Genomic DNA, 22524 nt, shown 5'->3' with positions numbered 1-22524 from the left:
CTGTCTCTGTCCTCCCCCACGTACCCCTCTGACTCTGTCACTCTTGCCTCCCCATACCTGCCCCTCGGGCTAATCTAGCATGTGTCTGTCTCCTCTGTCGATTGCCCTCTCCGGGCTGGCCCGGCATGGAGGAGCTGGAGCGGGGAGGCAGCGTTCAGCTGCTCCAGCAATGATCACATCTCCTTGGGAGGCAAAGGGGGAGTGTAGATCCCCTTTGTCCCCAGGGCACCTGCTCAGGAGGTCACTGTAATCTGGCCGCACGTGCTGGGGAACACAAAGTGGGGAGACCTGCTGATGCTGCCCCCAGCACTCACTGGCCTGGAGAGGGCCGAGCTTCACCCCTCTTCGCTTAGGGGCGTGGGTGGAGAACCAAGGGGAACCTGTTTTTAAAAGGCCAGCCGGATCGGCTGCTCATCGTACGCCCATGGGAGCGTTGCACAAGCTGTCTGCTGGGTCGCAGGGCCTGATCCTGCAAGCCAGGGCCTCACTGAAGTGACTGGGTCACTTTGGGGGAGGAAGGGCTGCTCCCATGAGCCAGGTTTCGCAGGGGGAGGCTCTCATTTGCTCCAGTTATTTTCAAGGCCTGGCTGTTAAACTCCAAGAAGCGGTTGATTGCCCTCGTGCTGCAGCTCCTCCGGCTTGGGATCCGGGCGGGAGCTGCCGTGGGCCCGGTTGCCTTACCCTGAGCCCACAGGAGCCGCATCCCAGACGCTGGAGAGAGGACTGGTCTTTTCTCCTCCACCCACGCTGCCTGGAGCCTAGATCCCATGTCAGCCCGGGAGCCGCTTGTAAATACGTTTGCGTTCTGCCCTGCCGTTCAGATAAACAATGGGAAATTAACGAATTCAAACCCCAAGCAAGTAAACCAGCCCGGAGCCTCACACCTCCCGCAGGCAGGCAGTTCAGAAGCAGGGTTGAACGACTCCATGCTTGTGTGCTCCGCTGTGATGCAGGGCCCGGGGTGCATGGTGCTTTTCTCTTGGGGCAGGATCCGTGTGTAACCCTTAGCAATGACAGACGAATGCTTTCCTGGCAGGGGTGGTGGGGAAGGCTGCTCCCACTGCAATCCAGTTTAAGGTGGTGAGGGGCAATTGTAAAAGTTTATCTGATGGGCACGACCAAATTCCCCGATTGTGCAAGGTGCTGTACAGACACAGAGGAGACAATCCCCGCCTTGGGGAGGGTCATGCACAATCGAAGGCCCCTGTTCAGGACAGCGCTTACGCACACCCGGAATTCCCGGGGGGATTGAAATCAATGGGAGAGCACAGATATTTTCAGGCCGAAAGGGACCATCGTGTGGATCTAGCCCGAGCCTCCTGTGTTCACACAGGCCAGAGAACTCCTGGCGATTCCTGCATCAGTCAAAGCCCATAACTTCGGGCTTGTCTTTTGGAAAGCCGGGCAGGGCTGGATCGAAAGGCTGCAAGCGACGGAGAATCTGCCGCACCCCTAAAGTTACGCTCCTGCTTAAGTACTGCCCTGAATCGGAGCCTGAGAGAAAACTCCCGATCAATGAGGCCCCGTTGAGGTTAATGTCGCTATGTCCATTTACGCCAGCCGAGGTGCTGCCCCTCGGAGACTTGTGGGGGCTCTGGTTGCGGGGGGAGCCAGCTTTGTCTAGGCTGCCGAAGAGTGAATAAAGAATTGCTGTCTTAGTGCTAAATTCTCTGATGTTCCTTGGCTTAATGTTATCAGCTGGCCTCGCGGTTTGTGTAATTAATGATACCAGTGTATATAAAATTTGATGTAGCAATCACTGGATACGGATGCGTATATCTAGGCAGTGGATAGGGACAGAACGAGGTCGCTTGTGCCTCCTCCATAGCAGGGCAGGAGTTTTCTCCCGCAGCGTATCTTCGAGTCATTTTTATGAGTCTAGTTTAAGAGGCAAATTCTGAAACCAGCCTCTGCTGTTTGCATGTGCACGTTACACGCGCGGTTATCTGCACGAACACGACGCTGTGCTCCCCAGTGGGTATCTGTGCAACCTGATGGAGCAGCTGTGGATCCAGAACCATCATGTGCACGTTACCAAGGTTAGAAACCAGGGCGAAAATGTATCTTAAGGCTCCGATCCTGTAAGAGTTAGGAGCCTAGATACCTCTGAGGTTATGGGCTTATGTTTCTAAAGGAGCATGGGTCAGGGTGGAGGGGGATCAGTACAAACTTATGCTCATGAAATTACTGCTGAGAGAGGAAGGATGGGCTAACGGATGAGGTCCTGAGCTGTACTCAGGAGATTGGGATCCGGTTCCCAGTTCGGTCGCAGGCCCCTGCATGATGTCAGGCAAGTCACTGAAGGTGGAATTGAAGGCAATGGGAATTTTACCCCTGACTTCCTTTCTCCCACCCTCTGTGCAGGGCCGGTGCTACCGTTTAGGCAAACTAGGCGGTTGCCTAGGCGCCAAGATTTGGGGCACCAATTTTTTTTTTACAGCGTTCGTACGCCCCCTCCCCGAGCGCACAGTCGCCGTTCCACTTCTCCCGCCTCCCAGGCTTGTGGCGCCAATCAGCTGTTTGGCACTGCAAGCCTGGGAGGGAGGAGAATTAGAGCGGGGGCGGCGTGCTCAGGGAGGAGGCTGAGCAGAGGTGAGCTGGGGTGGGGAGCTGCCGCACGGCTCCCCGGGGTGGGGGAGCTGCTGCGGGGGGGGTGCCTCAGGGCAGGGGGGGGCGGGGAGCTGCCGCAGGGCTGGGGAGGGCGCAAGGTGGAAGTTTGGCAAAACTTCCTTGCACCGGCCCCTCCTCTGTGTTATCTGTTTAGATGGTAAGCTCTTCGGGGCAGGGGCCGGCTCTCGCTCTGGGCACATGCAGCACCTAGCGCAGTGGGGCCCTGAGCTCTGCACGTGCTGCTAATAATTACAACTCTCTGGAGTCTGGCAAGGCAAAAGTAACTCTCCTCCCGGGAGTCTTAGCTTAGTCACACTGCGTCTCCTGCCTCTTCCATAGCATATGGCATGCATTCATCAACATAAACACTAGTAAAGAAACACCGGCATCAAACAGACTACAGAGGCACCGCATTGCTGAGCGAGGATATTTAACTTGTTCCCTTCCTGCCTGGAGAGTATTTGACGGAGTTTTTGTAATTTAATTTCCGTAGTGTTTTTTTTTATTATTATTTTTTGAAGAAACAGAGGCAGGGAAGGAAGAAGTGTATGACGGGACAGAGAGAGGGCTAGACCGTAGTAGTGGTAACTTACCCCAGAAGCAGTGCCACTGAAATCAGGTGCCACTGGGCATGAATGAGGGGGCACAATCTGGCCTGTGTGTTTAATAGATTTTCCCAGCGTTCCTTACAGGGAGGAACACCTTACTTCACCTATCACCTGATAGATCTTGGTGGGACTCTTCGTGGAGTTGGGTGCTATTCGGGTGCGGGCGGAGCGTCTCATTCCTAGACCTTGGCAGACTGGATCAGGCCCCAGATCCATCCGGCCCATTATCCGGTCTCTGGCAGTGGCCAGCGGCTGATGTTTCAGAGGAAAGTGTCCAAACCCCCCCCCCGAGGAGTGGAAGTGAGATAATCCGACATCCCCCTCCCGCCACACACACACATTAGGTCCCATCTCGATCCCCAATAGCTAGAGATCAGCTTAAACCCTGACGCCCGATATCGCTTCCGAAACACTCGTTGGCATGAATTAATGCTAATAGGCGGGTGATCTACAGCTCCAGGTGCTTTTGAGTATTGTTATCTTCATTCCTCAGACGGGGACCCAGAGGCCCAGCACGGGGAAGCCGCTTCCCAGGGATCAGATCAGTCAGTGGCCGAGCCGGGAAAGAAGCCCGGCCACCTCCCGGCTCACCCTGCCCCAATGCGTGTGTGCGTTGTGCCGCAGGGACTGATCCCAGCCCTGCCTGGGAATCTTTCCATTGACTTAATTATAGTATGTAGTGTCAAGGTGGCCCAGCTGAGATCCAGGCCCCAATGTGCTAGGCTCTGTACACACACAGCAAGAGCCAGTCCCTGCCCCCAAAGTGAGCGGGGGAAACTGAGGCACGGAGAGGGGAAATGACTTGGCCATGGTCACCCAGCAGAGCCAGGGATAGAATCGAGGTCTCTAGAGGGTTAGCTCTGTGCTCATTCCACTAGGCCATGCTGCTTCTGCTAATGACTTCGGTGGGCTTTGGATCAAAGCCCTGACATTGCGGACACTGCGCGGGCCGGCACCAGAGCCAATGGATAATACAATTTTGATTCTCTTAGTAAAGGGAGGGGGAGAAAGAAGCTTGTCTGAAGTAGAGGGAACTCCCAGCGGGGCTGGATTGAGCTAACAGGATTTCGCTCCCTATTTAATTACAATTTTGTCAAATTAAAAAAGCAAAATAAAACTCCCCTTGTCTCTTTCTGCATGTCTCTGCCAGCCCCTGGGAGCCTGGCGGAGCCTTTTCCCGCTGAAGGGAAGTGGATGCTGACAAGACCCCCACCCCATTTCTAGGGGAGCTGGTGGCAGCGATGGGATCTGGCAAGGGTTCCTGGTGGAGTGCGGCACCCAGGCCACATGTCCCAGAAGCCCAAGGAGGCTGGGCAGGCTCCTTGCGGGGGGGGCAGGAACTTGGTTGCTGTAGCAGATCAGGCATCTCTTAAGCAGTAGACGCAGGTGGGGGCCAGGGTAGGGGGGGTGAGCCGCAAAGAGATGCCCACCGTACTATCACTCCTCCAGCCGCTCCAGCTCCCCTGGAGCGTCTCAGCTTTCAGGGTGTTTTCTTGGGCCTTTGAGTGCGAAGTGTTTCCCAACTGCCTCCTGCCTCCTTCTCCCACAGACCCGGGTCTGGCGTTTCTCTCCCCGCCGGCTGTGCTAGCGTCTCCGCGGTGCTGCCGCCAGACTGGTTTAGCCGCTTCTTTGGCAGGACAGCCCGAGTGCAGCTTCAGCTCTGCCTCGTCTGTCCCGCTGGCTGCCTGCAGCCCGAGCGGCTCCTCGAGCCCCGCACGGCTCGGGCCTTGCTCCCAGAGGGCAGACCTGTCCGGGTGACCCGGGTCAGCAGGGATTCCAGCCAGGTGGCCTGGGAGCCTTCGTGGGTGGATCATGCTTGCTCTTGACCGCTGGGCATAGATGGCGGCAGCCGGGCCGGCGTTTTGATGCACCGTGGCTGATCCAGCGCTTCTGCATTTTGTAATAATCTCAGGCCAGACGGCCCCACTGGTGACCTCGGCCAGGCCGTGCCATGGACGTTTCCTTGAGTTGCGTCCTGGGATAGGCGACGCCTGGCACAGCTGTGCGATCAGGGGGGCGGCGGGGGGCTCCTAGCCGGCAGGCCAGGTGCGTGGCAATCCGTGGGCTGCTGAGGAACTCGGATCTTGTCGGGCTTTGATGTCTATTTCCCTCCTACTTCCTTTGTCCTTTCACTGGGTTTATAACTCAGCTGAAAAGTAATTTTCGCCTTTGGGGCCGGGGTGGGGAAACTTGTTTTGGGTGATGGGACTGAGGGCGGGGTTGTATCCAGGCCTTCTCCCCTGACTCCTGGGAACCGAGGAAGGGGATTTACCCAGCCCTGCCCAGACGCGCTGGCCTGGCAGGAAACTAGAGGTGGTCTCCAAAGAATTCGGATGTGTCCTCCAAACATTGCTCCCTCTCTGCCTCTATTCAGCAGCGTTTGCATCTGGGGGTTGGATAGCGGGGCCCCCATCTCTAGGGGACTGAGACTGGGATTTTTCAAGGGCGTAAAGGAGTTAAGTGCCCAGATCCCACTGATTTTCCAAAGGGAATTGGGCGCCTAATGCTCGCCTTAGTACGATAAGCAGTGGCCAGACTTGACCCAGCTCAGATGGCTGCGTTTGAATGAGCTCGGTCTCTTTAGTCTGGAAACAGAGACTGAGTGGGACCCGATCAGGCGTCATCAGAGCGTGTTACAAAGGTGGGCGGGTCTCGTTACCCCTATGTGACAGATGGGGAAACCGAGGCACGGAACGGCGAAACCGCGTGGCCCAAGATCACTCAGGAGCAGAGCTGGGGGTAGAACACGGGTCTCTTGACACCCTCTCTCCTGCCCTGACCAGAAGACGATGCTGAAATTGAGGATGGGAGGGGTGGGTGGGGTGGTAAGGAGGGGAATTTGTTTTGGAAAGTTCCATTAAAATCTCCGTGTCGGGTCTCCGCTTGCCATGAGCATTTCCCATCCCCCGGTCCTCTCCCTCCGAGGACAGAGTGACATGTCCTCGGCTTATGGGCAGTAGGGGAGTCCCACGCTGGGATTGGAGGGAGGAGACCTTTGCATTTGGGCAGGGAGCATCCGGCTGGCTCTTCTTCAGCAGGGCAGGTGAGGATGAGGCGGGTACTGTCGGAGGCCAGGGAGGCAGGACATGCCCTCCGGGGGAAGGGGATTGGTGGTGTAGCCCCAGCGGCCTGGCTGCGTCGGAGGAAGCACCAAGTCCCACTCCGGTTTCAAGCGGTGGGAACATAACTCTTTTTTATGATCAGCCCCATTCATCATCTCTCTGCCAGGGGACGTCGAGATAAAGTGCCGGTAAATTAGAAAGTGTTAAGAAGGCGATTTGGGAGGCTGTGAGCCTTGGGTGATTAGAAATCCTTCTTCTCGCAAAGCTGCCCTGGGAACAAGGACGTGACAGGCCAGCAAGCCACGAAAACACCCCCCACCCTCAGGAATAGCCAGTAGGTCCCAGTGCCCAACTCCCACGCCACGGCAGTGCCCGTGCCTTTGGTAGCCGCTACCAGGCCTGGAACCCTTTTGTCCGCCCAGCATTGATCATAGAACTGGAAGGGACCTCGAGAGGTCATCTAGTCCAGTCCTCTGCACTCAAGGCAGGTCTAAGTATTATCTGGATCATCCCCGACATGGGATGTCCCATGCTGGTTGCCTTAGGGCGGAGGATGGCGCCGTGAGGCACAATGGGGATCCTCTCCAGTTCAGGGAGTAGGCGTGGCCTAAAAAAAAGACTACATTTCCCATGATGCACCATAAAGCCCGCACAAACGCGCATGCGCATGTGCATACACCCCTGGCCTTGAGCCATTGGCCTGGCAGAGGCCGCGTTCCCGGCTGGTAATTCTCAGGGGTGGTTACTATTAGGTAACCGGTGCGCTCATTGGCCGGAGCGACCCATGGGACAGGAGGCTGGAGGTCCCGGTTCAGTTCCTGGGGGATGTGTGTCAGTGACGCACCTTGGCAATAGCAGGCCTCCTTGCAATCAGGCTGGGCAGAGAGGCCGAGGAGCGAGCGGGCAAACCCGCCTCTCTCTGCCAGGGCGGTTGCTGCGGGCCACGACTGAGGCTCATTGATGGAGAAGCCGGCTGGTTGTGAATGGGTTCGTCTCTCTTCCTGGTAGATTGGAGTGGGAGGCTGGGAGCTGGAGTCAGTGATGGGGGAGTCCTGCTAGCTCTCCCTTTCCATCTCCCTACCAGGGCAGGATTCCTTCCTCCAGGGCGTTCTCGGGCGCTCTGATGGAGCGGGCCCCTCTCTGGTACAGGAGCTCAACGCACAAAGCTGAGTCTAGGGCTAGGCTAACGCCAGGCCCCCAGCGTGCTCTGTAGCCAAGAGCCGCCCCGCCCCGTGAATTCGGTCCAAGTGGTGTCGTCAGATCTGGGGACCACATGCTTTGCTCCGCGGGCCAAATTCAGAGGGGAGTCTCGGCAGGTGTAACTGACTCTCTGAGACCCCCTTCCATGGGCACCAGCCCCGGGAGTCTGTTTGCTGCAAACACCTTCGCCCCAGCGGCCCAGCTCTTCTGATTGTTGTTTGGTCTGGGGCCAGATCCCCAGCTGGTGCACATCAGCCCAACTCCACCTGGAGGCAAGGGAGATTTATACCCAGCGTGGGGTGGGGGCCGAAGAGGCAGCGGGTTAATAAGTGGGGGTCAGAAGGGGTGAGCTCCGAACTGGGCAGGCCAGCTGGCCCCCATCCTGCCTCATGGGAGCGCCTGCTGCAGTTCTGTTTAATATCCTTCGGGTCACCTTTAAGGAGAATGCTCTGACTTGGAAGGATGAGGTCAGTGCTGCGAATAGACACGTAACCGCCCAGGGCCCAGCCTGCCAGGGGAGCAGCCCCCGCGTCCAGGCCAGAGGGAGCCCAAAAGCAGCACCGTCCTCAGTCCCCCCAACTCCCCAGATCCCACTCCAGAGCTCACCCCCTAAACCAGCCCCATCCATCCACTCCCTCAAACCACCATCCACCCACTTGCATGTGCTTGAACGTCAAAGCCATCCAACCCCCCATCACTGTCCACTTCCCCCCAAGTCAAACCAACCCCCCATCTGCCCTCTCACCCCCATCACTGTCCGCTCCCCCAAGTCAAACCAACCCCCCATCTGCCCTCTCACCCCCCCATCACTGTCCGCTCCCCCCCAAGTCAAACCAACCCGCATCTGCACTCTCACCCCCCCATCACTGTCCGCTCCCCCCCAAGTCAAACCAACCCCCATCTGCGCTCTCACCCCCCCATCACTGTCTGCTCCCCCCAAGTCAAACCAACCCCCATCTGCCCTCTCACACCCCCATCACTGTCCGCTCCCCCCAAGTCAAACCCGCCCCCTCCATCTGTCCATCCACCTCCCAGTCCCCCAGCACCTCAATCCCCAGCATTCCCATTCCCGAGCGTGACAGACAGATCCTCAAAGGCCTGCCTAGCCCGGAGGTGTATTCTCACCTCCATGCACTGGGAGCTGCATGTTAATCCCTGTGCATGGAGATGGGGAGCTATCCCAGAATGCTCTGCTCCCCTGGCTGTCTCCCACCCCTCACTTCTAGTTTGCTGTAATGGGCTCATTTTTCTGCCCTGTTTGTCCACCCACCCGCCCCCAGAGAGAGACACACGCTCTCAAACTGCACACATCCCCCCCCCCTGCACACCCAGAGACACACTCGCGTACACTGCACACCCACGCTGTGCACGCCACCACACGCGCGTCACACTCAGCAGCCGAGTGAATTCAGCCGAAATTGGGCCTGACCGGTCATCTGAATTTGGTAACAGACTCCCTCTCCCCGTCCCCTGCCTCCAAAGCCCGGCGTTCGCTTTCTAGCAATGCGCAGGAGTCGGTGTGGAGCGAGCGCCTTTTATTAGCAGGCAGGTCGTTGGTGGCGGATCACGAGAGGTTTGCACCTCCATCCGAATTCAAGGCGCTTTGCTCATCCAGTCGGGGGCAGAAAGGCGATGCCATGCGACCTGCGTGTCGGGTCAGAGAAGAGATCAGATTGGCAAAGTCGCTGCGCTGTAGCCCCGGAATGAGCGTGCGGTGAATTTTGACTGACAAATACATTTGGGCCCGTGGTGATCGGTTTGCAGGCAGAACCGGAGGTGAAACTCATTGAATAAACCCTTGATTCTGAATGACCCACCGCTCCCATGCGCATCCGTGTGCAATCCACACAGCTACTGACTACAGCACACGCAGGGACGCTCCACACCCCTGTACATCACAGACAAACATGCTACCCATCCTCAAAGCCCCATGGCTACGCGCGGCCACGGACACCGATACACAGACACATGCAGGACACAGATACATACCCTTGCAAGTCACACAAATACACACGCAATGATGCACAGACGATGCGCATGCAAAACATACATATTTGCGTGCACAAACCCCCCAGCAGACCACACCCCCACACAAAGACTCCCAGGTAGATGCATCCACACCTAGATAACAAAACAAAGCATGTACACACCCGCACCCCCTGTGCATCGCGCACGCTCACACTGAAGCCCCACAAAGACCTCTGGGTCCGTGCGTACACACAGATAGGGAAGCACGCGTGTGCACACGCACAGATCTCCGCTCTGCGCTTTCCCAATCCCTTTGAAATCCTCCTCAAAGGCGTGCTCGCTTTGAACCGTTCCTCCCTCCCGGAAGCCTGAATCAATTTTTTTTGCCCTTGTTTCTTGGGCCTGGATCAACACACTTGGCCAGCCCCGCACCTCTGCTTCGCCGCCCGGCCCCCCGCAAAGCTGGGCCAAGGTGGGGCGGCGAGGGGAGACCCCCGCCGCAGAGATAAGAGCAGATTGTGAGGCAAGTGGCGAGAGAGGCGAGGCTTTGAAGCCTTTGAATTTTTTTTTACCTGATAGCTTAGCATCTGTGATCTCTCTCTGATGCTGAAGTGTTTGCGGGGAATGGTCCATGCAGCTAAAAAGGGGGGGGGGGAATCAGCATGCAAAGGGAGGATGGGGTTTGTGTGCATGGGGGGGGGGTGCTATAACTCATTTGCAACCCCCCAGCCTGCCCCCGGCTGGGTTCCTTTGAGGTCTCGCTGTCCCTAACCCTGTGTTCTGGGAAGAGTGCGGAGCTCACAAATGTCCCTCCAGTGCCCCCCCCCACTGTACCCCACTTACGACTGGAGCTCAAGTAAAAGCAGAAGAGGAACTTGGGGCAGAGGGAGAACATCCCAGCAGGCCTCTCTCTCTCAGCACACAATAGCACTTGGTTCCTGGGGCATTAAAGGGTTAATTCCCAGGGCAGCCAAAGGCCCCTGGTGGACCCCCCGCCCCCACTCACTGCCTTTCACCCTCCCTAACTCCCCTCCACACCGTCCCAAATTCATGCCCAGCCCTCCCTGCCCAGGGGCTTGATGCCCATTCCCAATCTACTGCTGCTTCAAAGCCAGCATGATAAAGAGAGTTGGGGGGGGGGGGCAGCAGAGAGGAGTGGTTAGAACCAGAGAGTGGAAGCCAGGACTCCTGGGTTCGATTCTCAAACTCTGCCACTGACTCAGTGCGTGACCTTGGGCAAGTCACCTCTCCGCTGCGTGAGTCTGCTTCCCCTTCTGCAGCAATGCCTGAGCACCCGCGGGCTGTGGTTTCTGTTCGCAGGACGCTGTACGGATGTGAAGGGCTCAGCAGCCCGAGGGCTGAGCAAATTCCAATGGATCATTTCTGGGCAAGGATTTCATAGATTGCACGGTGATCGTCTAGTCCAGGGGTCTCAAACACGCGGCCCGCAGAGTTATTTCCTGCGGCCGCCAAGCTCCCCTCCCCCACTACCTCCCCAGTGCACCGCGGCCCCGCTCCTCTGCCTACCTCCAGGTGCTTCCCGCCACCAAACAGCTGTTTGGCAGCACTTAGCGCTTTCCAGGAGGGAGGGGGGAGGAGCGGGGAGCCGCGCTCAGGGGAGGAGGCGGGGCAGGGGTGGGGACTTTGGGGAAGGGGTTGGAATGGGGGCAGGGACAAGGTGGGAAGTGACAGGGCATGGGCGGGGCCTCATGGAAGGGGTGGAGTGGGGGCGGAGCCAGGGGCAGAGCCGTGGGGACGGTGTCAGTGATATGGCCCTCGGGCCAATGTACTAGTCCTCATGTGGTCCTTGTGGTCATTTGAGTTTGAGATCCCTGGTCTAGTCTGACCTGTAGAACACAGGCCAGAGAATTGAGATTTCCCAGAACAGATCTTTTAGAAGAATCCTCCGATCTTGATTTAAAAATGGTCAGTGGTGGAGAATCCACCATGACTCTGGGTGCTTGTTCCCATGGTTAATTATCCCCACCATTAAAAATTTACGCCTTGTTTCCAGTCTGACTTGATCTAGTTTCAACTTCCGGCCAATTGCTGGTGTTAGACTTTTCTCTGCTCAACTGAAGAGCTCAAGATTAAATATTTGTTCCCCATGAAGTTGCTTATAGATCAAGTCCCCCCGTAATCTTCTCTTTGTTACATTCAGCTCTTTGAGTCTGTCATTAGAAGGCCGGTTTTCTAATCCTTTAATCGTTCTCAGGGCTCTTCTCTGACCCATCTCCAATTTATCAGCATCCTTCTTGAATTGTGGGCACCAAAACTGGACACAGGATTCCAGCAGCCATCACACCAGTGCCAAATACAGAGAGAAAATAACCTCTTTGCTCCTACTCGAGATTCCCCTGTGTACGCATCCTAGGATCGCATTAGCTCTTTTGGCCACAGCCTCACCCTGGGAACTCATGTTCAGCTGATTCTCCCACCACGACCCCCAAATCTTTTTCACAGTTGCTGCTTCCCAGGATGGAGTCCCCGGTCGTGTCTTTGTTCCTGGATGTATACCTTTACATTTAGCTGTATTAATACACTTACTGTTCGCTTGCGCTGTTTGCCATGTGACCACTCTGAATCAGTGACCTGTCCTCTTCAGTATTTACCACTCCCCCAATGTTTGCGTCATCCGCAAACTTTATCAGTGACGATCTTATGGTTTCTTCCAGCTCATTGATACAAATGTTAAATGGCGTCGGGCCAAGAACCAACCCCTGCAGGACCCCACCGGAAACACGCCCACTCAATGACATTTCCCCATTTATAATTACATTTTGAGACCCATCATTTAGCCAGTTTTTAATCCATTTAATGTGCGCCCTGTTAATTTTCTATCGCTCTATCAAAATGTCATGAGGTACCAAATCAAACGCCTGAGAGAAGTCTAAATATGTTGCCACAACACTATTACCTTTATTAACCAAACTTGTAATGTCGTCCCAAAAAAATAACAAGTTAGTTTGACAGGATCTATTTTCAGTAAACCCATGTTGATTTACATTAGTCACATTACCCTCCTTTCATTTGGTATTAATCAAGTCCCGTATTAGCCACTCCGTTATCTTGCTTGGGATCAATGCCAGGCTGAAAGGCCTATAATTACCCCGGTCATCCCTTTTACCCTTTTTTAAAAACTGGCCCAACATTCGCTTTCTTCCAGTCTTCTGGAACTTACCAAGTGCTCCAAGACTTATTGAAAATCAACATTAATGGTTCAGTCACCTCCTCAGCCAGCTCTTTTATAACTCTTGGATGCGAGTTATTTGGACCTGCTGATTTAAAAATATCTGAATTTAGTAGCTTCTCTAGAGATACACCTCTACCCCGATATAACGCGACCCGATATAACACAAATTCGAATATAACACGGTAAAGCAGTGCTCCGGGGGGGGGGGGGGGGGGGCTGCGCGCTCCGGCGGATCAAAGCAAGTTCCATATAACGCGGTTTCACCTATAACGTGGTAAGATTTTTTGGCTCCCGAGGACAGCGTTATATTGGGGTAGAGGTGTACTAGTGGAATGGAAAGAGTGTTATCCTAACCACATGATGAGACTGTATCATGTATTTTTCCCCCAAATACAGAACAGCAGTATTTATTGAACGCCACTGCCTTTTTTGCCTTGTTACTGATAATTCTTCCATTTCCATCTTGATTTAGCCTTTCAGAGAGTGTGGTTTCTTATAGCTATGCATGTATTGGACTGAGATCTCTCTTCCACACCGTGGCTTGATACTCAGATTTGAGATATTGGGATTGGTCAAACAAGGGACCGAGTGATGGGATTGGTTGGATGAGTCACACGGTATTAGTTTTGTTCTCTGACTGGAGGAGTAGGCAAGTGCTTCTGGGAAAACTGCAGCATGTGATTCAGTGGCACGAACAGTCGTGCAAAGCAACACAGACAGGGGCTGCAGCGTCTGCTGCAACGTGACCCTCGCCTGGCACTGGTGCGCCTCTCTGCAAAGCACCTTGGGAAAGGCACTCTCCGAGGGCAAGGCTTTGCACGCTGGCTTAGTGAGTGTGACCATGTCTCCCTCTAGTGGCTGGCCCCAGCCACTACAACAGCCCCCTATTTACTCCCCACTGGTTGAGTTGCGCTTTTATCTTAGGGGGTTAAGGCTGGTGGCTTTTGGTGTGGAATGTTCCAGGTTTGGTCCCTGCATCTCTGTTGCCTGGCGTTCCTAATGGGAGGTCGTTAATGAAAGCCACAGTTTGGGGTCTGTACAAGCAGGGCTGGGGAATGACTGCCGTCGGTGACAGCTCAGGGCTCCTTCCAGCCTGGATTCCCGGCTCCTGGTAGAGAACAATGAACTATTTCTAGGCCTGCAAGGAAACAGCTCACCTTCCAGAACGCAAAGCCGTAGGCGGGAGGCAGCTTCGTGCAGTTGGACTCCTAGAACAATATCCCTTTGTTCCCATGCAGCCAGCAACCTGGCCTGTTCCGGAGCTGTCCGTGCCATGTGAGCACGTCCACCTTCTCGCATCCGGCTGGAAATACCTAGTCGCCTGAGGGGGCAGGTTCAAGGCCCAGCAGGGTCAGTGTCATCCCCTGGGTCGATGCATTGGATTAGAGGCAGTTCCCTGCATGGGTGATTTTCATAGACTTCAAAAGCCAAGCGGGAGATTTTGCAGAGCTCAGTCCGGTGCCTCGCTCCAATTTTATTGGTTTCTTTGAAAATCTCCTTGTCCAGGCTTGTTCTCTGTGCGGAGCTGAGGAGCCCCTGGCACGGTTAGGGGGATTGTCCCCAGTCCTTTTGTCCCTTCCTCTCTCCGTTATATGCTGTCTTCCACCCTAGAGGTGGCTGCATTGAAGTGACGGGCGACGTGATTTCTGGGTGTCCTCGAACATCCACAGCTGCTTTGAGATCTCCACCATCTGTCACGCAGCCGGGATTAGACCACTTGAACTCAAGAAGATTCTCCATATAAGGTGTATGACACATGGCGGAGCAGTTCAGATTGCACCCAGCAGAGGGCAGTGTGCTAGATCCTACTGGAGGGTGGTACAGTAGCCAGCGCATTACATTACTGTGGGCAGAATTCTGTAAGCACTTCAGGATCCTTAAGATAATATTTATTAACACCAGCTGCTCTCCTGGTCTAGCGGGCGCGGGACTTGCCATGGGTAAGGAGCAAGACTCGGGGGTCCGTTGCCTCCGAGACTCAGGAGATCATTTGCAGGTTCCCCATTCCCACCTTTGCTCTTGAGATTCCTTCGTCTCAGTGTCGTTCACAGTTATTACAAAGCCGGGCGCCGCGTGCCTCGCTGGCTGATGTCCCCGTCCGGGGCTTTGATTTCCCTGCAGCCCCTGTCGTGAGCTCCCCCAGTCAGTAATGGAACGGGATCTGACAGCTCACGGGGCAGACGCCAAGTTCAAAGCCTTTGAAGTGGCGGCTGCGAAATATAGATCCAGATCTGTGGTGTGCCCCGGAACGGAGACCTCGGAGCGTTGGCTCCTGGAGGAGGCTGGCCTGGCCTGGCGGGGCTGCAGCGTGGGAAGGACTGGCGGTGCCTGATGTTGCGGAGAACTCCTCGTTAATAATACACCCCAGCTAATCCTAATAACAACCACCACCTCCCGACCTAGTTAACGAGTGTGTCTTACATTTGCACGTACCTTTACATCAATTAATATCCGTGTTTTGCAATTCGATGCATGCACGGATGACGCTGCTGGAATGCAACCACCTCGGGTGTGGGGCAGGAGCTGCCGGGCAGCCCACAGTGGACGGTGCTTTGGGCAACCTGCTGCTGTTGCCATGGAGTGTTTGTTGTCCCGGTAGCTCACAGAGGAGCTGGGCTGATGAAGTCGGTGGTCACCTGCCAACCTGGCATTAAGCTGTCGCTTCTCCCGTGACCACTTGCGTGCTGCTTCCTGGTCACCCAAACCCACGAGAGATGGGGCTTGCCTGGATCCAAACTGCAGCGGCACTCGGAGCTGGGATGTGGTAGCCAAGCGCTCGGCTGATTGTACCCTGGCGCCAGGTATGTTCCAGTCTTTTGATGCCAGTTTGGGACAAAGCTGGGGAGGGGGGTGGGATGGGGGGGGAACCCTGGTAGGGCAATTCCAGTCGCTTGGCTTGGTTGGCGAGTTGCTTGATTATCTGCGATGTTTCCAGTCAGTTTAGAGCGATGGCCTTGGGGCGGGGGCCGCTGCTGTGTGCCGAACGCTGCCTGCTTCACGCTAGGGACAGGTTTGCACGCGCGTGTGCACACGCGCACACACACACACACACACACTGAGTCCGTGCCTTGGGTCTCACGCAGAATACGAATCAGGCAGCCAGCCACTGTGGCGACACGGTTATTTTCAGCATGGTGACTCGATGCAAGCTAGCACTCGTATGTCCCCTTGAGGTAGCATTTCCGCCTCTGTCTTGCAGTGCGGGCGTGCCCTAGTCTCGCTGTGCCTCGTTTTCCCCACCTGTATAATGGGTAGAATAGCCCTGTCCAGCTCCCAGTGAAGCCCAGAGGCGTAGCGATGGGGCCATAGATGGACAGTGCCCTGCTGGTGCCAGCACAAAGCTGTTTGTCTCCCTCCTTAACCCTGCGTGCCCTGATCCAGCCACCTCGCTCGTCCCGCCAAGCAGGAGCTGCACTGGGGGCTTTGCTGCTGTTGAATATTCTTGCAGCTGCTCGGTCGAGGTGATGCATCGGGCGACTCAGCGCTCGGGGCCTGGCACAGGTGATGGGCGATTCTCTAGACCTCCTTCAGCACAGCCACCGACAGCAGTTTTGTCCTTGCTCCGCCCTCAACCCCCATCCTTGCACCCAGCCCCCCACGGGGTCTTTTCATGTCGAATTAAAGGGGACGTTTTCCTACCCAGAGCCCGGCAGCCCGGCGGGACCTGGTGCAGGGAAGATTAAAGAAGAAGTAGAAACAACGGCAAAATAAATGTTATTAGGGCTTCAAATAGTGAAAAGGATGGTGAGCAGCGTATTATCTCTGGTTCTCTCTCCCGGCCTGCTCCCCCCCACCACCCTGCTCATCCTTGGATTGAGTCTTAACATTTCTGCTTGCTCTCGGAGAGTTTCCTGTTAGCTCTGTATTTGCGGACACTTGTTTGTTATTGCAGGGTTGCCACTGAGAGCTTGGGGCGGTAAGCATGGTTTTGTTATTGTAGGGTCGGTCATCAGCACTGGGGCTGTCACGCTGGTTTATTATTCCTGAGTGCTGGGGCCGCGTCCGCTGGTTTGTTATCGTACGGTTCCCTAGGAGCTGGATTCGAGAGCGGAATTGTTTGGGAGCACAACGTCGCTTGTTATCTTAGTGCTGCGCTCCGCTGTGGGGTCCCTCGTGTTGCTCTGTTATTGTAGGGTTTCTCCGGGGACGACAGGAAAATAAATTGGAGGCGAGTTCTGTCCTGCCTTCCCCCCCCCCCCCTCCTCCATCTGTGGCTTTCCTGGCCGCTCGCTCCCACTTGTCTAATGGAAGATGTAGGATCCAGAAGGAACCGGGGTTGAAATTGAACAAAGGAGGGGCTGGTGCTGCAGGAATTTGAATGGAATTCCTCGCCACACAGGATATTTATTAACACATAGGCCAGAGCCACAGAAATGTAGAGGAGCCAGACGAGTACTTAAGGGAGAGAAATATTGGGGGATGCGGCCCAGCCCTGGGTTCTCTCCCCAGCCTCAGAGGAGGAGCAGCATGTCCTAGTGATTAGAGCAGGGAGGCTGGGAATCAGGATGCCTGGGTCCTCTTCCCAGCCTCAGCAGAGGAGCGTAGCCTAGTGGTTAAAGCGGAGTGGCTGGGGAGTCCGGACTCCTGGGTTCTGCTCCCAAGTGGGAGTATGGCCTGGGGATTTGAAGTGGGGGAGAGGCTGGACGGCAGGACTCCTGGAGCAGCTCCCCACTGGGGAGGAGAGCCCGACCCCATTACCCGGGCCCTTTCCCGGTGCACTCGCCTTCTCTGCAGCAGTCGCCTTCTTCTCCTCCCCTCCTCAGGGACATGTTAATTCATTCCGTGGGTGGCCAGCTCCTCTTCGGAGCCCCCGGCACTCTGCTCCCTCCAGCTCTGGCCTTCGCCAGCCCCAGGTGACGGGGGGAGGGAGGGGGAATAAGACCCGGACCGAACCACGGTTAATCCTCAGAACCGACCCCCCCAGGAAGGGGTGGGGTGGGGACGGGCCAGGTGCCAGGACTGGGCTGTGTTACAGACACTCCCCAGCTCAGCCTCCCACCCCGGGAAGTGAGTCAGAACCATCCTCCCCATTTCAGGGAAGGGGAGACTGAGGCACTGAGGGGTGGAGTGATGTCACCAGGGAGTGGGCGGCCGAGCTGTGAGTGACACCGGGCGTTCTACCTGGGCAGGTGGAGGTGCCAGTGCACCATGGGTGTGAAATGCTCCCACAGCATCCTGGGAGTGTCCTGGCCCCCGTGCCTGGGGGCAATGACTCTACAAGGCATATGGTGGCAAGGAATCTGGGCCGGTGCTTTTACAGAGGGGGCAATCTAAGGCAGGGATAGTGACAGAGCTAGAAATAGAACCCAGGAGTCCTAGCTCCCAGTCCTTTGCTCTAACCACTAGCTCACATTCCCCCCCCCCCCGTAGCCAGGAAGAGAACGCAGGAATCCTGGTTCCCAGTCCCCTGCTCTAACCAGTAGGCCTAGAATATGCTCCCTGGGAGAAGTGGACAGCTGGGCCCATCATTACAGGTGTCTCTGTCATTCACATGAAAGGCTGCATTTATAAGCCATCCGCTCCCCCCACGTGCCCACCCCTCACCTCCCTGAGCCCCCTTCCCCCACTCAGCCCGGTTAATTATACGCTCGGTTTAAATGACACTTTAAATTCCTTGAAATCATTCGCGGAGCGCTGCAAGGATTTTTTGTTCCTCCTAATTGCAACTCACCGTGGTTGGATTTCCCCCCCCCTCCGTCACTCCCCCCGCAAACCTGCCCAATTTCCAAACAGTGAAAGACGGTAATTAAAATTAATTAGCCACGGAGCCGGCTGCATCCAGCGAGCTGCTAGGCGGGGAGATCGAGCGGCCTCCTAAATTATTTACGGGCCCTGCCACGGAGCCTGTTGAGGGCCTGTTGCTGCCTGGGCTAGAACTGCGGCCTCGGTCTCATGAATTATACACCACCGAGCGTGGAGCACCGGGGCTGGGGGGAGGCGGGGTGCCCATGGGGCGGGGGAGCGGTATGTCCCGGGCTTGGGACGGGAGGTTTGCAGCCCAGCCCCCTCCTGGCCCTGCCCAGCAGCGTGCCGAGGAGATACACGTAGCATCATCAGTGTGATGAGCGGCCAGTCCTCTGGGCGAGAGGCAACCTGGCTCTAGCGCGCGGGAGCACCAGGCTGGGGGCGGGAGCAGCACCCGGGATGTGTATCCTTCTGCTGGGCTGATAGCGAGCAGTGGGTGCAGTGGGGAGCCCCCCTTGGCACCCCCCTCCTCCTCAGGACCCGCTGTGGGCCAGGATTCCCTACGGCATGGAATGGAGGCGGTGTGGGCAGGGGACTCCACTTCCCACAGTGCTTTGCTCTGCGGGAGGGCCACCAGGCAGGCAGTGCCCCGGTGCCGGGGATCCAAACCCCGCCCCCAGGAACGGACCCGTAAAGACCCGCCTGGGCCTCTCGGGCGGCTGCCTCGTGTTTATCCTCGGTGCAAGTTCAAGATGCTTCCGCCATGCAAATAGATCCTTAGTATGCAGATTGATGTGTATTTAATATGCAAATTGGCATGCGGCTCTGGCAGGCCGCCAAGGCCTCCCTCCGCACCGCGAGGACTGGGCAGCCCCTGGCACGGAGAGCGAACCGACGGCTGTGCCAGCCTCCTGGTTAGTAACCAGGGACCCTGGACCCTGGCCTGGGGCAGGCCCTGGCTCTTTTCTGCTGCTCTGGGGGCCTAAGGGGGAATAACCCTGGGCTACAGGGGTCTCTGGGCAGCAGACTGGCGTATCAGGGGGCCCCTCTCTGTTCATGCCCCCTGCACCCTAGTCGCAAAGTTACTGCAGCGTGTGGGGCTGTTACTGCCTAGTACTCTAGTATTACAGTACTGGGGGTGACATGGGGGGGGCGGGGGTCTGTTGGAAAGGGGCAGGGCACCTTGCCCCCCTATTCCAGAGAGCATCCGGGAGCCGTTTCAAACCCACGGGGCCCCTATGGAGGAATGCTAGTAACCCCTGACCTGAATCCCTCAAGGGCAGTGGGTAGTAGTTGGGTGAGAGGTGCCAGTTGGGGAGGTGGGACTGGGACCCTGGCTTTCCCTGAGTTTGGAGAGGGTGGGGGTGTCCACCTACCACTGTAATGCAGCCACCTCTGGGGTGGCGCCTGGCAGAGGAGGGCACAGGAACACTTCGCCCCAGCCAAGGGCAGAAAGTGAGGAAGACTGCTATATCCAATTGCCACCGTGGCAAAGGGAGCCTAGAAGGGAATCACCTGGACAGGACACCTGGGTTCCCCTCCTCCCCCCATCCCAGCTTCGTTCTTGGTGGAGGAAGGCAAGCAGCGGGATGTGATTAATGTTTTATACCAGGCCTGACAAGTGTAGGGGGGGACTGGAGAGGGGTGTCCTATAAACAGCAGCGGTAAGCGGATCCTGTAATCGGATGCGTGGGTCCCTGGCTCCTGGAGCTGTCTGGCCCGGGAGCCGGGTCATTCGATCTGGCCGGGAAGTGTCAGAGGATAACTGGCTACTCGCTGCGTTTGCAGGCGAGCCGGCCCGCTTTTGGACACAGCCCGTGGTGTTAATGAGCTGCCCGTGCCACGGGCCGCCACGGGTGGGAGGCGGGCGCCCAGCCCCCTGCCTGAGTGGGGTGACGCTGCTCTCTGAGTCACGGAGCAGCTAATCCAGGAACCCCCCGTCTCCCTGCTTTTGGGGGGACACTGAGCAGCGTCTGAGCCACTGAGCAGCGTCACTCCAGGCTGAACGTGTCCTGATCCCAGAGCCCGCCGTGACCCCCCCAGTTTAGGGAAGGGGCATCCCCAGCCTGCCTGGCATCGGGGTGCTCTGCGTCTGTCTGCCATCCTAGGGTTCGCAGCTGTCCGTTGGGGGGAAGCAGAAAGGCTTGGTTGAAGGGTAGGTCGTATGGCTCACCCTGCCAGCTGGTTGGGGTGACATTCTCACCCTCCCGGCATGAGAGCAGCTGCTTCCTGGCCTTGCCATCTGACCCGTCCCTTGACGGCAGGGCCGAGTCCGGGCGAAACGGAAACCTCTGAGCCCGACCCTCCCTCCCTTTGCTGCCGGAGCCTTGAACCGGGCACCTAGTTCCCGTGATACCCGGTACGTGACAGCAGCAGCTGGGCTCCAGGCTCCCCTCATGGGGGCTGGCAGGATCGCCGGGGGGGCCCAAGGCTGGCTCCCTTGTCTAAGTGGGGGGGCTGGTTGCCCCCTCCCCACTGGAAAGCCCCCATGATAGATAGAGACTCCGTGAGGCTCCCTTCATAGAGAATCCTCCAGGTTCTTCCCTGGGGGGATTTACCTGCTTGAGGGAATTTGGGGGCTATTGGACCCGACCTCCACTCCCGGCACCATCCCTAAACAAACCCTAATCTACTGGGGGGGGGGGGTTATAATAACATACCCTCCATTGCTCATGTCTAGCCCCCTTCATCCAAGGATCCCAAAGCACCGCATGGCCGTTATTTAATTAAGCCTCAGTCCGTCATTAGCCCCGTTATGCAAATTGGGAAACCAGGAGGCTAATGGGACGTGCCCAAGGTCACGGAATGAAACAGTGGCGCAGTCAGGACTAGAACCCAGGCGTCCTGTCTCTCCCCCTCATCAGCCCGCCCGGCCACCTTCGCAATCCAGAAACGACTTAGCTGGCTACGCGCTCGTTGAGCTTTCCCTGGCAAATGTGTGGTAACGCCCCTGCATCTTTCCATGTGCGATAAATAATATCCGAGGCTTGCGCTGCGAAGGGCCTGTCGTTCTGGAAGATCTCTGTGTGATTTCCGGATTGGATTGTGTAGAAATCATGTCACCGCTGTGGAAATGCAGCCACTGCTGGGGTGAAACGCAGCAGCTGTTTAACAGAGCGCAGCAACGCCGCAGAAGTTAAGTTCTTGTTTGAAACCTCGCTGGCTGTGTGCATACCCACTCTCTCGCGTGCGCGCACGCTTTTTCTGTACAGTGTTTCTTTCAGCTCCTGGAAGTGTGCACTCATTCTGTGAACATTTACTTTTGGTGCTTATAAGGGACCCATTTGCATACATAATTGCTGTCTCTCTGTAGTGATTTGTGCTGATTCCTTTACCAGGTAACAAATGCCAATAAGCAAAGGACCCTAAACCTCAAATCAAATCCGTGTTAAAAGAGAAGTCATTTTGAGATTTAGAGACTATGTCAGAGCCCCCGTGTATGTTTTTGAATAGTGTGTCTGCCGTCAGATGGCTCCTAACGAACCGGTTTATCTTTGGCTGATCGCTTTGAAGCCTGTTCTTGGTGTGGCTGGAAGACGGCATTTCACGTTATTCCAGAGCAGGTTGGGTTTTAAGGAGCTTTTCAGGCTCGGGTGTATGCGCGTGCGTGCCTGTTTTTTCTCTCTTTTTTTCATGGTTTTTCTATTTTGAGGCGGATTGGATAAAAATGTCAGCTCCCTCGCACCGAGGGAAAATTAGCCGAGGCTTAGTCCTCTTCGTGCCCGGGTGTAGATCAGGAGGGAAATAGACACATCAGCTGGTTCGCCGTCGAATAGCAGCGGTAAATTACTGCTGGTCGCAACGCGCCGATGGCTAAAAAAGGTTACGGGTGATGAGCCGTTCTAGGCAAAGCCAAGCTTTTAAAATCCACTCTCAGCTGCAAATTGGCCTGCGGGTCGTATCGCCGTCTAAGTCTCTGGCTCCGCAGTGGAGCTGCTCCCATCTCCCTCCGGATCGTTTACCCTCCTGGGCTGTGGGCCCGTTTCTCCCGAGCCAGTCCCCTGGGGGCATCTTAGCTTCTAAAAGGAGCGAGAGGAGGTTGGCAGAGCACACATCTATAATAATATCGTTCCCCCGGCTGCCATGCAAGCTGCCGCCGCGTGGAGACGGAGAACCGGGCAGCAGCAGTCGTGGCCGCGCAGGGTTTTACACGTGGCTGGCAGTGCCACAGAGATTTCAGCTCTTTGAAATGGGTGGC

General features: G+C 56.3%; 1 protein-coding gene across 2 annotated transcripts in view; it reads left to right on the top strand.

The window, feature by feature from the left end:
• SEMA6B (semaphorin 6B) overlaps positions 1–22524 on the top strand; it is a 93252-nt gene that overhangs the window by 5054 nt on the left and 65674 nt on the right. The window contains exon 1 of one of the 2 annotated variants that reach the window (XM_054013640.1): positions 15387–15442. The exons of the other annotated variant lie outside the window; for it this stretch is intronic. The gene's annotated coding sequence lies outside the window, so the exon portion shown is untranslated. Of the gene's footprint in view, positions 1–15386; positions 15443–22524 lie in introns of those variants that run through there. 2 annotated transcript variants of the gene reach the window in all.

This window comes from Malaclemys terrapin, chromosome 24 (assembly GCF_027887155.1).
Source record: "Malaclemys terrapin pileata isolate rMalTer1 chromosome 24, rMalTer1.hap1, whole genome shotgun sequence".
In the NCBI taxonomy this organism is placed as follows: domain Eukaryota; kingdom Metazoa; phylum Chordata; order Testudines; family Emydidae; genus Malaclemys; species Malaclemys terrapin.
This window is presented reverse-complemented; position numbering and strand designations above follow the sequence as displayed.